We start from the raw sequence: 12,806 nt of genomic DNA, 5'->3' as shown, positions 1-12,806 counted from the left end.
CATTCTCCAGAGGCTGCGAGAAGTGGCCTTTACTTAGATGAGGGAAAACGACGTTCTTTAAAGCACCCTCAGCTCAGTTTGGAAAATCCCGGCCGGAACCCCTACCCCCACCCCTGTACCCCATCCCCGCCCCTTTCTAGACCCTCTAAACGCCCCTGGTCCCAGCTGGGATCGGTTTCCAGCCTCCATCTGATCCGTGTCTCCTGGACTTGTGAGCGCCATGCTCACGAGGCAAAGGTTGCGGAGAGGCTGGGGGGCGCGTAAGGAGCCTCGGCGCCCCCCAGACCTTCGGCTGCGCAGTCGCAGTGGAGACCGCGCCAGCTACTGGGCTCCGGGAACCTAGGCGTCCGCGCGCGCACGCAGACTCGCCTGCCTGCGTGCCCCGCTCTGCCCGGATCTGTACCCACACGCCGGACACCCTGCTCCCGGGGCGCTCCTCGCTTCCAGCCTCCCACTTTGCACCTTGGGATCCCCAGGAGCCCCGCGCCTGAGACATCCCATGCCCTGTGCATTCCGTCCCATGGGACCTCCACACCTACTCTGCCACACGCCTCGAGTACCCCACGTTCTGTGAAGTCTGCACCTGGACGCCCCACCTTCTGTGCACCCGGTGCTAGAGAGCCCGTACGCCCAGGGTGCCCCATGCCTAGGGCACCCCGTGTTCTCCTTCTGCTTCTCTGGGGCCCCACATTCTGTACGCCTAGCACCTCCAGCATCCCAGCGCCAGACACAGTTGGGCTCGCCCGTGCCCTTCTGTCCCCTCTGTGCCTTCCATGTATTGTGCCCACTGCCTCGGTTGGGACCCCAGCCTCAGCGTCCCGAAGCCTCTGCTTCGCCCTAGCGCTCAGCTTCCCTTTGCCTCAGGCCCAGCGCCCTCGTTCCCCGGTGCCCTGCCTCAGGCTCCTGGACAGGTCAGGGCAACACCAGACATCCACTGCCCATCAGGCGCCCCCAGCCCGGCCTTTCCTAGAGTCCACTCGGTATAGGATGCACGACCGTGCTGTTCATTTCCATTTATGTCTCAAACACACAGTGAGCACCTTATGTGCCCTTACCTGCCAGGTGCAGTGTGATTCATTGAGGATGTGCTTCCAGTGCACAGAGAACAATACAGGAAGGTTTCTCGGGCGCTCCCTTCATCACGGAAAAGATGGACACAGACTGTGTGATGGAATGAGCCCTAGAAAGTCAGCAGGTGCCCGGGAGTGGAGGATGGACCCATCCAAGCCTCGAGGTGTGGGTGGAGTTTTGTGTGTCCCTGGCCTTTTGAGAGGCTCCCTGTACCCTCATCTTGGGCAACTTCTTTTGTTTATTTGTTTATTGATATTTTTATTTACCATGTTGGCCAGGCCAGTCTCGAACTCTTGACCTCAAATGATCCACATGCCTCAGCCTCCCAGAGTGCTAGGATTACAGGCATGAGCCACTGTGCCCGGCCCCAACTGTGGTCTTTGCAAAGCGTGTGGGGAGCACTAAGTCAGCCAACAAACATTTATTGAGCACTTACTGTGTGCCAGACACTGGGCTAGGTGCTGGGGACTCAGCAGTGAACAAGGTATCTCTCCTCTGAAGCTAACATTCTAACTGTGGAAAACACAAGAGATCAGACAAATAAATAAAAGATACAGGATGGGGCAGGCACAGTGACTCATGCCTGTAAAACCAGCACTTTGGGAGGCCAAGATGGGCGGATCACAAGGTCAGGAGTTCAAGACCATCCTGGCTAACACAGTGAAACCCCATCTCCACTAAAACTACAAAAAATTAGCTGGGTGTGGTGGCACGTGCCTGTAATCCCAGCTACTCAGGAGGCTGAGGCAGGAGAACAGCTTGAACCCAGAGGTGAAGGTTGCAGTGAGCCAAGATCACACCACTGCACTCCAGCCTGGGCGACAGAGCAAGAAACTGTCTCAAAAAAAAAAGATACAGGACATCAGGAAGAAAGACAGAGGGTGTGGTGGTGGCTGCAATTTTATTTTTATTTTATTTATTTATTTAGAGACAGGGTCTCACTCTGTCTCAAAAAAAAAAAAAAAAATGTAGTTAGGTTCTGAGCTAGGTCCCAGAATTGGGCTGTGAGGATAGGGTGGGAGTGGGGAATAATTCCAACTGTGGTCTTTTTCTTTTCTCTCTCTGTCACCCAGGCTGGAGTGCAGTGATGCAACCTCAGCTCAATGCAAACTCCGTCTCTCATGTTTAAGCAATTCTCCTGCCTCAGTCTCCTGAGTAACTGGGACTACAGGTGTGCACCACCATGCCTGGCTCATTTTTGTATTTTTGTAGAGACAGGGTTTCATTATGTTGCCCAGGTGCGTCTCAGACTCCAGGCTCAAGCGATCCTCCCTCCTTGATCTCCCAAAATCCTGACATCACAGGCACGAGCCACTGCGCCTGGCCAGATAGGACTATTTGAAAGGCGTGAGGGCTAGCATGCTGGGAGGCCAGGGAGAGGGTGTAGATTATATTCCCAGTGATACTAGGAACCCCAAGAGGGCTTTCAGGAGTGAGTGCCATGATCTTATTTGTATGTTTAAAAGATTATAGGGTAGGACTGAAGTGTCCTTTGATGTGATAAGAAAAAAAAGAAAGAAAAAAAAAGATTATAGGGCTGGACTTGGTGGTGTGATCCTGTCTCCCGCTGAGGCGGGAGGATTCACGCACACAGGACTTCTGGGACTTCTGGGAGGTAGTGTGCTATGACCATCAGTGGGAATGTAGTCACCCCTGGGAGCAGGGGACCACCAGGTTGTCAAAGGAAGAGTCAGCTGGCCCAGGTTGGAAACAGAGCAGGTCAAACTCCTGTGTTGATCAATAGTGGAATCAAATCTGTGAATAGCCACTGTGCTCCAGCCTGGGCAACATAGTGAGACCCTGTCTCTGAAACAAAATGTTAAAATAAACATAAATAAAAATAAAAGATTACAGTAGTGCTTCCTCAGCAAGTATAACATGGAATTACTGTATGAGGCAGGGCGCGGTGGCTCAAGCCTGTAATCCCAGCACTTTGGGAGGCCAAGATGGGAGATTCGCTTGAGTCTGGGAGTTCAAGACCAGCTTGGGCAACATTTTTGTTGAGACGGGGTCTTGCTCTGTCGCCCAGGCTGGAGTGCAGTGATGTGATCTACATGGTTTCTACAAAAAATACAAACATTAGCTGGGCATGGTGGCTTGCACCTATAGTCCCAGCTACTCAGGATGGGAGGCTGAGGAGGGAGGATCACTTGTGCCTGGGAGGTTGAGGCTGCAGTGAGTTATGATTGCATCACTGCACTCCAGCCTGGGTGACAGAGCAAGACCCTATCTCAAAAAAAAAAAAAAAAAAAATTGCCATATGATTCAGCAATTTCTCTCCTAGGTATAACTGAAAGAATTGCAAGCAGGCTCTTAAACAAATACTTGTATGTGGATGTTCCTAGCAGCACTACTTACCATAGTCAAAAAGTGGAAAGGCCAGCACAGTGGCTCACGCCTATAATCCCAGCACTTTTGGAGGCCAAGGCAGGAGGATCATGAGGTCAAGAGATCGAGACCATTCTGGCCAACATGGTGAAACCCCATCTCTACTAAAAATACAAAAGTTAGCTGGGTGTGGTGGTGTGAGCCATTAGTCCCAGCTACTCAGGAGGCTGAGGCAAGAGAATTGCTTCAGAGGCAAAGGTTTCAGTGAGCTGAGATTGTGCCACTGCACTCCAGCCTGGTGACAGAGCGAGACTCCATCTCAAAAAAAAAAAAAAAAAAAAGTGGAAACAACCCAAATGTTTATCAGTAGATGAACAGATACACAAAATGATGCATATTCATGCAATGGAATATTATTCAACCATTAAAGGGAAAGAAGCCCTGGTACATACCACAACATGGATGAACCCTGAAAACACCGTGCTCAAAAGAAGCCAGGCATGAAAGGTCCCATAGCGTACCACACTGTATGTTCCATTTATGTGAAATTTATATGAAATGTGCAGAACAAAATCCACAGAGACAGAAAGCAGGGGGAGGAGGGAATGGGGAGTGACTGCTAACGGGTATGAGCTGTCTTTTGGGGATGATGAAAAATGTCTTGGAATTAGACATGATGAATGTGCTTTCACATGACATCATCTACCTTCAAATGGTTGGTGGTTAATTTTTTGTTGTGAGAATTTTAGCTCAATTAAAAATGCTGGCTGGGCAAGGTGGCTCACACCTGTAATCCCAGCACTTTGGGAGGCTGAGGCAGGTGGATCACAAGATGAGGAGTTCGAGACCAGCGTGGACAAGATGATGAAACCCCATCTCCACTAAAACTACAAAAACTGGCCAGGCACGATGGCCGGAGCCTGTAATCCCAGTACAAGAAGAGAATTGCTTGAACCCGGAAAACAGAGGTTGCAGTGAGCCAAGATTGTGCCACTGTACTCCAACCTGGGGGGACAGAGTGAGACTCCATCTCAAAAATAAATAAATACACAAATAAATACTAGGGGCCAGGCACGGTGGCTCACCCTGTAATCCCAGCACTTTGGGAGACAGAGGCTGGCGGATCACTTGAGACTAAGAGTTTCAGACCAGCCTGGCCAACGTAGTGAAACCTTATCTCTACTAAAAATAAAATTAGCTGGGCAGAATGGCACATGCTTGTAGTCCCAGCTACTCAGGGAGGCTGAGGCAGGAGAATCACTTGAACCCAGGGGCAGAGGTTGCAGTGAGTCGAGGTTGCACCACTGCACTCCAGCCTGGGCAATACAGTAAGAAACCATCCAAGAAAGAGAGAAAGAGAAAGAAAGAAAGGAAGAAGAGAGAGAAGATGCTAGGAATGCTGGTGTGCTCCTGTATTCCTGGCTACCTTGGAGGCTGAAGTGGGAGGATCACTTGAGTCTGGGAGTTAGAGGCTGCCATGAGCTATGATCGCAACACTGCAGTCCAGCCTAGATGACTGAGCAAGACCCCTAACTTAAAAAAAAAAATTTTTTTCTGAAAAAAAAGAGTTTTTCACTTTTTGAGATCGAGGTGGGAGGATCACTTGAGCCCAGGATTTCAAGACAATCCTGGGCAGCATAGCGGCTTTGTCTCTAATTAAATAAATACATTATATAGGTGATTTGAGAGGGAGCCAGGAGATTCGGGAGGTGATCACCACTATCATCCAGGTGAGAGGCAGGTGATGGAGGCCCAGAACAGAATGCTAGGGGAAAAACGTTAGGTTTGGGGCAAGTCTTAGGGGCAGAGTCCACATGACCCCTTGCTCGGTACCCGCCTTGAACTCTGCTCATAAGTTACCTCCTTACCACTCTATTGAAAATGCAAAACACAAAAATTAGCTGGGCGTGGTGGCGCACACCTGTAATCCCAGCAACTCAGGAGGCTGAGGCATAAGAATCGCTTGAACCTGGGAGGTGGAGGTTGCAGTGAGCCATGCTCACGCTTCTGCACTCCAGCCTGGGCAACAGAGTGAGACTCGGTCTCAAAAAAGAAAAAGAAAACTGCAAACACCCCACCCTCCACACTTCCTTGATCCCATCTCTCCTTTATCTCTCTCCAGCCCAGAGATGGGGGGGGTGGGGTCTCACTATGTTGCCCGGGCTGGTCTCGAACTCCTGGTCCCCACAGCATATTCTGACCTATTTTCGTTTTCGTTCATTTATCTATCTCCCTCACTAGAATACCAACTCTCCCAGACAACGGATGTTTGTTTCTTGTTCACTGCTGTCTACCCGGAGCCTAGGACCCACCTTGGAGCATAGTAGGAGCTCAGGAGAAAGTTGGGGAGTGGAGGAAAGCGAGAATCCAGGAAGCCGCCGGGTTCCAGCTTGAGCAGCAGGCGGGCGTTGAAGTGGAGGCGGATTCCTAGTTAGGCACCAGCTGGAAGGGGGAGCCCGGCTGGGCTGCGCTTCCTTCCCCGGCCGCTAGGGGCCGCTTCCCCGCTGCTCTGCGGCCGCCAGGTGAGGGGGCCCCGCCCCTTCGCCGCAGGTGCGCAGGAGGGGCGGCCTGGGGAGGGAGGGGGGTGAAAAGCGCAGAGCTGGGGGCTGTTGGGATGTGAGGGGACAAAGTAGGGGTGAAGGGAGAGAGCTGAGCGTGTTTGAGGTCGGGGCTGGCTGCTGAAAGGAAGGGAAAAATGCGCGGGGAGGTTGGGAGGTGTGAGAAGGTGAGGAGCCAGCCCAGAGTTTGGGGGAGAGGAGCGGAGGGTTGAGGGATGCCTGGGGAGATAGGTGAGCGGCTGGAGAGTCGGGGAAAGTCCGGCAGGGGGAAGGCCTTGCCCTGGTGGCTCCACTGGAGGAAATTTGGACCATGCATGGAAAGGGCCAGGCCGACTGAAGGGGTGGGATTGGTCTTTGGGGTCGAGGATCCCCGAGAGGAAGCCCTAAGCTTTGCTGGACTTGGACTTAGCCAGTGTGGTCTGGGGAGGAGGAGGGGTTTCTCAGATGCTGACCCCTCGGACCAGCATCGGGGAGGCACTTCCCCACTAAGGAGCGAGCTGTGCCTGGCAAGCTCACCCGAGGGGCCCAGCTAGCTTCTGCAGGACGTGTGGCCCGGGAAGTGGCTTCTTGAGCCTGGCACTGACTCTCCTCTTCTCTCTCTTTCATGCCCCATGGCCAGGATTCATTGTGTAATGAATTGAGTAGTGGGAAAACAGCAATGAATGAGACAGATCCAGTCCCAGCACCGGCCAGGAGGCTCACTTCCTAGGGAAGTGACAGGTAAACTGAGGCAGGGACCGGCTGGCTTTAGACAGCAGCCCTCCCGTGGTGATCTAGGCAGAGAGGACCACTCATAGGGAGGTTCTGAGGGTGTTACCAAGAAAAAAGCTGGCAGCCAGGTGTGGTAGCTCATGCCTGTAATCCCAGCACTTTGGGAGGCCAAGGCAGGAGGATCACCTGAGGTCAGGAGTTTGAGACCAGCCTGACCAACAGGGAGAAACCTGTCTCTACTAAAATACAAAATTAGCCAGGCATGGTGGCGCCTGCCTGTAATCCCAGCTATTTGGGAGGCTGAGGCAGAAGAATCGCTTGAACCCGGGAGGCGGAGGTTGTGGTGAGCTGAGATCGGGCCATTGCACTCTAGCCTGCCCAAAAAAAGTAAAACTCCATCTGAAAAAAAAAAGCCAGCAGGATGCAAGCTGCTGTAGTGTAATAGGGAGGGGTGGGGTCTGCAGCAATGCCTGCCGGCTCTAATGGGATCCTGTGTTTGGGATCAAGGTGGAGGTGGGGGCTTGCAGGCTCTGTGGAATGGAGGTAGGTTGGGAAGGGGTTGGGAATAGGAGTGAGGGGTTATAGGTGGGTCCTAGAGTGGTAGAGGTGATGGCCACAGGAAGGTAGACGGCGACGCCTAACCTTGCATGAGCTCATTTCAGGGGACTCGAAGCCAAATGCCGAGCAGGGAATGACAATGCGGAAATTGGGCTGCGCGAGGTGACTCACACCTGTAATCCCAGCACTTTGGGAGGCCGAGGCAGGCGGATCACAAGGTCAGGAGTTTGAGACCAGCCTGACCAACATGGTGAAACCGTGTCTCTACTAAAAGTACAAACAATTAGCCGGGCATGGTGGTAGGTGCCTGTAATCCCAGCTACTCGGGAGGCTGAGGCAGGAGAATCACTTGAACCCAGAGGTGGAGGTGAGCGAAGATTACACCACTGCGCTCCAGCCTGGGCGACAGTGCAAGACCCTGCCCCTCCCCCCGAAAAAGAAAGAAAATGCAGAAATTGGGCAGGTGTGGGGTGGTGGTGAAGGACAGGGTAGCTGAAGCTGCACCCCGTTTTTCTATGGGCAACCATTTGCAACCACGCACTCCAGCTGTGCACTACCACGTGGGGACTCAGGCTCAGTGTTGCCAGAATAGCTTCTTCAAGAGAAGCCAGAAACCACGGCTGCTGTGCAAAATTTCCTGAGCTTTAAATATCCCGGGGGGATCTACAAAAGTTATATTGCTGCGACCCAGCAATTCCATTCCTGGGTTGATTCCCAGTGGGAAGGGGAGCTTAAGTTCACTTAAAGACACATCCATGGATGTGCCTAGTAGCTTCATTCATGATCGCCAGACACTAGACACCCCCTAAGTTGACAATCAACTGGCAAGTGGAAAAAAATAGGGGGACGTTCATATAACGGAATACAACACGGCATTGAAAAAGAATAAACTACTAATGTATTCACAGCATGGATGAATCCCAGAGACGTAATGCTGGTAGGAGAAGCAAGACACAAAGAGAATACCCCGAGTGATTCCATCTCCATGTCGTTCAAGGCCAGACGGAAGTAACCTATGAAGAGAGTCGGGGAAGCCCAGGGTTTCCTAACTTGGGCACCGTTGATGTTTGTGGCTGGATGATTCTGCGTGGTGGGGACTGTCCTGTTCACTGTAGCACGCTGAGCAGAATCCCTGGCCTCCAACCATTACATACCAGCAGCATCCCCCAGTTGTGACAAATGTCTGTTGTGAGAGGCATAATCACCATCAGATGAGAGCCACTGGACCGGGCGCGGTGGCTCACGCCTGTAATCCCAGCACTTTGGGAGGCCGAGGCAGGCGGGTCACCTAAGGTCGGGAGTTCAAGACCAGCCTGGCCAACATGGTGAAACCCCTTCTCTACTAAAAATACAAAAATTAGCTGGGTGTGATGGCACAAACCTATAATCCCAGTTACTCAGGAGGCTGAGGCAGGAGAATCACTTGAACCCAAGAGATGGAAGTTGCAGTGAGCCGAGATTGAGCCACTGCCCTCCAGCCTGGGCAACAGAGCAAGACTCTGTCTCCAAAAAAAAAAAAACCTAGCCAGGCATAGTGGTGTGTACTTATAGTCCCAGCTACTCCAGAGGCTGAGGCAGGAGAATCACTTGAACCCAGGAGGCAGAGGTTGCAATGAGCAAAGATCATGCCACTGCACTCCAGCCTGGGTGACACAGCAAGACTACATCTCAAAAAAAAAAAAAAAAAGAGAGAGAGAGAGAGTGCCCTGGCTTACTGATGTTTTGAGGCAGACCACTTCCTGGAAGGTAGCCCAGGGAGCCTCCTGGAAGACTGAAATATTCTTCATCTTGAACTAGGTGGCAGTGACAAGGGTGAGATGTATCTCAAAAATCCACGGAGCTGTGCCTCTAAGATTTACGTGTTTCACAATAAAAGCATTAACCCTACAACATGGGTGACCCTTGAAAACATTTGGAGAAGTAAAAGAAGCCGGACACAGAGGGTCACATGGTGTTTGACTTCCTTTACTTGCAATGCCCAGGACAGGTAAACCCATAGAGACAGAAACAGATTGACGGTTGCCAGGGGCTGGAGAATGGGGAGTGGAGATTGACTGCTGATGGGGATAGGGCTTCTTTTGGGGGTGATGAAAATGTTCTGCAATTAGAGGGGATAGTTGCACAACCCTTTGAGTATACACAAGTCCAGTGAATTGTACACTTTAAAATGTGCAATTAAGGCCGGGCACAGAGGCTCACACCTATATTCTCAGCACTTTGGGAGACCGAGGTGGGCAGATCACTTGAGGTCAGGAAATCAAGACTAGCCTGGCCAATATGGTGAAACCCTGTCTCTACTAATAATACAAAAATTAGCTGGGCATGGTGGCCCATGCCTGTAGTCCCAGTTACTCAGCAGGCTGAGGCAGGAGAATCGCTTGAACCCTGGAGGTGGAGGTTGCAATGAGCTGAAATCACGCCATTGCACTCCAGCCTGGGTGTTGCTGCAAGATTCCATCTCAAAAACCAAACAAAAACAAAAACAAAAAAAATGTACAATTAATCTTGGCTAGGCACAGTGGCTCATGCCCATAATCCTAACACTTTTTGAGAAGCAGAGGCAGGAAGATCACTTGAGCCCAGGAGTTCGAGACAAGCCTACACATCATAGTAAGACCCCAGCGCCACACACACAAAAAAATTTTTTTAAGACCAAGTCTTGCTCTGTCGCCCAGGCTGGAGTACAGTGGTGCGATCTTGGCTCACTGCAACCTCCCCCTCCCAGGTTCAAGCGATTCTCCTGGCTCAGCCTCCCGAGTAGCTGGGATTACAGGTGCATGCCACCACACCTGGCTGATTTTTGTATTTTTAGTAGAGACGGGGTTTCACCATGTTGGTCAGGCTGGTCTCAAAATCCTGACCTCAGGTGATCCACCCACCTCAGCCTCCCAAAGTGCTGGGATTACAGGCATGAGCCACTGCACCCGGCAAATTTTTTTTTTGAATTAGCTGGGTAACATGGATCCTGCCTATAATCCCAGCTACTTGGGAGGCTGAAGTCGGATGATGGCTTGAGCCCAGGAGTTTGAGGTTGTGGTGAGCTATGACCACACCACTGCACTCCAGCCCAAGGAAGCAGAGAGACTCTGTCTCTAAAAATAATATAAAATAAAATGGTGAGTGTTACGTTAGGTGATTTTTTTTTTTTGAGACGGCGTTTGACTCTTGTTGCTCAGGCTAGAGTACAATGGTGCGATCTTAGCTCACCACAACGTCCACCTCCTGGGTTCAAGCAATTCTCCTGCCTCAGCCTACCACGTAGCTCGGATTACAAGCATGTGCCACCACGCCTGGCTAATTTTGTATTTTTAGTAGAGACGGGGTTTCACCATGTTGGTCAGGCTGGTCTTGAACTCCCAACCTCAGGTGACCCGCCCCCCCTCGGCCTCCCAAAGTGCTGGGATTATAGGCGTGAGCCACCGCGCCCGGCAAATTTTATCCCAAAAAGGAATTTTTTTTTAAAGAAGGAGTTAACCCATACAGGCCAAACACACACATCTGGGCCAGCTTGGCTGAAGGGCTGAGGTCATTTGGGAATGGAGGAAGAGAAAGGGGATGGGGGATATTGCACCATCCAATTTTGTGGAGTTGTGGGCGTCCTTGGTGAAATTGGGGCGGCAGGGGGCGGGAATTAAGCAACTTGGAGGCAAAAGAAAGTGTGTCTCGGCTCAGGGGAGCGCTCCCTCTTAACCCAACCTGTCAGCCCTGGAAAGAAATCAGCCACGGGTCGGAGGCCAGCCAGCGAACTGTTGAAGAAAGTGCAGAGTTCTGACGGGTGAGGGAGAAATGACAACTCCTCAGCCTGGCCCGGCGTGACATCCTGGCAGTGGCGTGATGAAGTGTTTTCTGCGAGCTTGCGGGGAAAGTGGGGGTGCTCACCCAAGTTCTTCTGCAGTGTGAAGAGAGATAGGTTCTGCCTCCCTGGAAACAGAGGGCAGACGGGGTGGCACTTGCATTTACCCATCCCTCCTAGCAGGAAAACCCTTCCCATGGGTGCAAGGAAGAGAGAGGATTTGGGGCATCTGGGGGCACAGCTGGGGGTGCAGGATCTGAGTCTCCACTGGCTTCAGAAAACTGAATGAGGCCAGGCATGGTGGCTCACTCCTGTAATCCCAGCACTTAGGGAGGCCAAGGCGGGCAGATCACTGGACGTCAGGAGTTTGAGACCAGCCTGGCCAACATAGGGAATCCCGGTCTCTAATAAAAATACAAAAATTAGCCAGGTATGGTGGTGTGTGCCTGTAATCCCAGCTACTAGCCAGGCTGGAGTGCAGTGGCTCTATCTGAGCTCACTGCAACCTCCACCTCCTGGGCTCAAGCCATCCTCCCACCTCAGCCTCCACAAGAGCATCTGAGACTACAGGTGTGCACCACCACGCCCAGCTAATTTTTGAATTTTCCTAGAGATAGGGTTTCACCACATTGCCCAGGCTGGTCTCGAACTCATGAGTTCAAGCCATCAGCCCACCTCGGCCTCCCAAATTGTTGGGATTACAGGCGTGTGCCACCAGGCCCGGTTGGTTTTTGTATTTTGAGTGGAGACAGGGTATTGCCATGTTGGCCAGGCTGGTCTTAAACTCCTGACTTCAAGTGATCCACCTGCCTCAGCTTCCCAAAGTGCTGGGATTCCAGACTTGAGCCACCACGCCCGGCCTGTGGCTCTCATCTTTGTGTCCGTGTGTGCTCAGTGTTTAGCTACCACTTCTAAGTGAGCACATGCAGTATTTGGTTTTCTGTTCCTGCACTAGTTGGCTTGGGAGAGTGGCCTCCAGCTCCATCCATGTTACTGCAAAGGACATGATCTCATTCTTTTTTGTTTGTTTTGAGACAGAATTTCATTCTGTCACCCAGGCTGGAGTGCAGTGTTGCCATCTCTGCTCACTGCAACCTCCGCCTCCCAGGTTCAAGTAATTCTCCTGCCTCAGCCTCTGGAGTAGCTGGGGCCGCAGGCACCTGCCACCACACCCAGCTAATTTTCGGATTTTTTTTTGTAGAGACAGGGTTTTGCCATGTTAGCCAGGCTGGTCTTGAACTCCTGGCCTCAAGTGATCCACTTGCCTTGGCCTTTCAAAGTGCTAGGATTACAGGCATGAGCCACCATGCCCGGCTTCATTCTTTTTTAATGGCTGCATAGTATTCCATGGTCCATGTGTACCACATTTTCTTTATCCAATCCTCCACTGATGGGCACCTCGGCTGATTCCAGGTCTTTGCTATTGTGAATAATGCTGCGATGAACATATATGTGCATGTGTTTTTATAGTAGAACAATTTTTATTCCTTTGAGTATATATCCAGTAATGGGACTGCTGGGTCAAATAGTACTATTTTAAATTCTTTGAGCAATCTCCAAAAATGTCATGCTCTATTCTAAGGGCGACAATCCCACCCATGAGAACAGGGCCCTCCTGGTGGAATCACCTCCCAGGAGCCCCAGCTCTTCCAACAAACGGATTTGGAAGGGACACAGACATTTAAACCGGAGCTGTGACCTTATTTGGACAAAGGGTTTTTGCAGATGTAATTAGTTAAGGATTTTGCAATGAGATCACTCTGGATTAGGATGGCCCCAAATCCAAT

This window comes from Aotus nancymaae, unplaced genomic scaffold, assembly GCF_030222135.1.
Source record: "Aotus nancymaae isolate 86718 unplaced genomic scaffold, 86718_ANA_hifiasm-v0.15.2.pri h1tg000028l, whole genome shotgun sequence".
NCBI classification, from domain to species: domain Eukaryota; kingdom Metazoa; phylum Chordata; class Mammalia; order Primates; family Aotidae; genus Aotus; species Aotus nancymaae.
Note: the sequence above shows the minus strand (reverse complement) of the source record.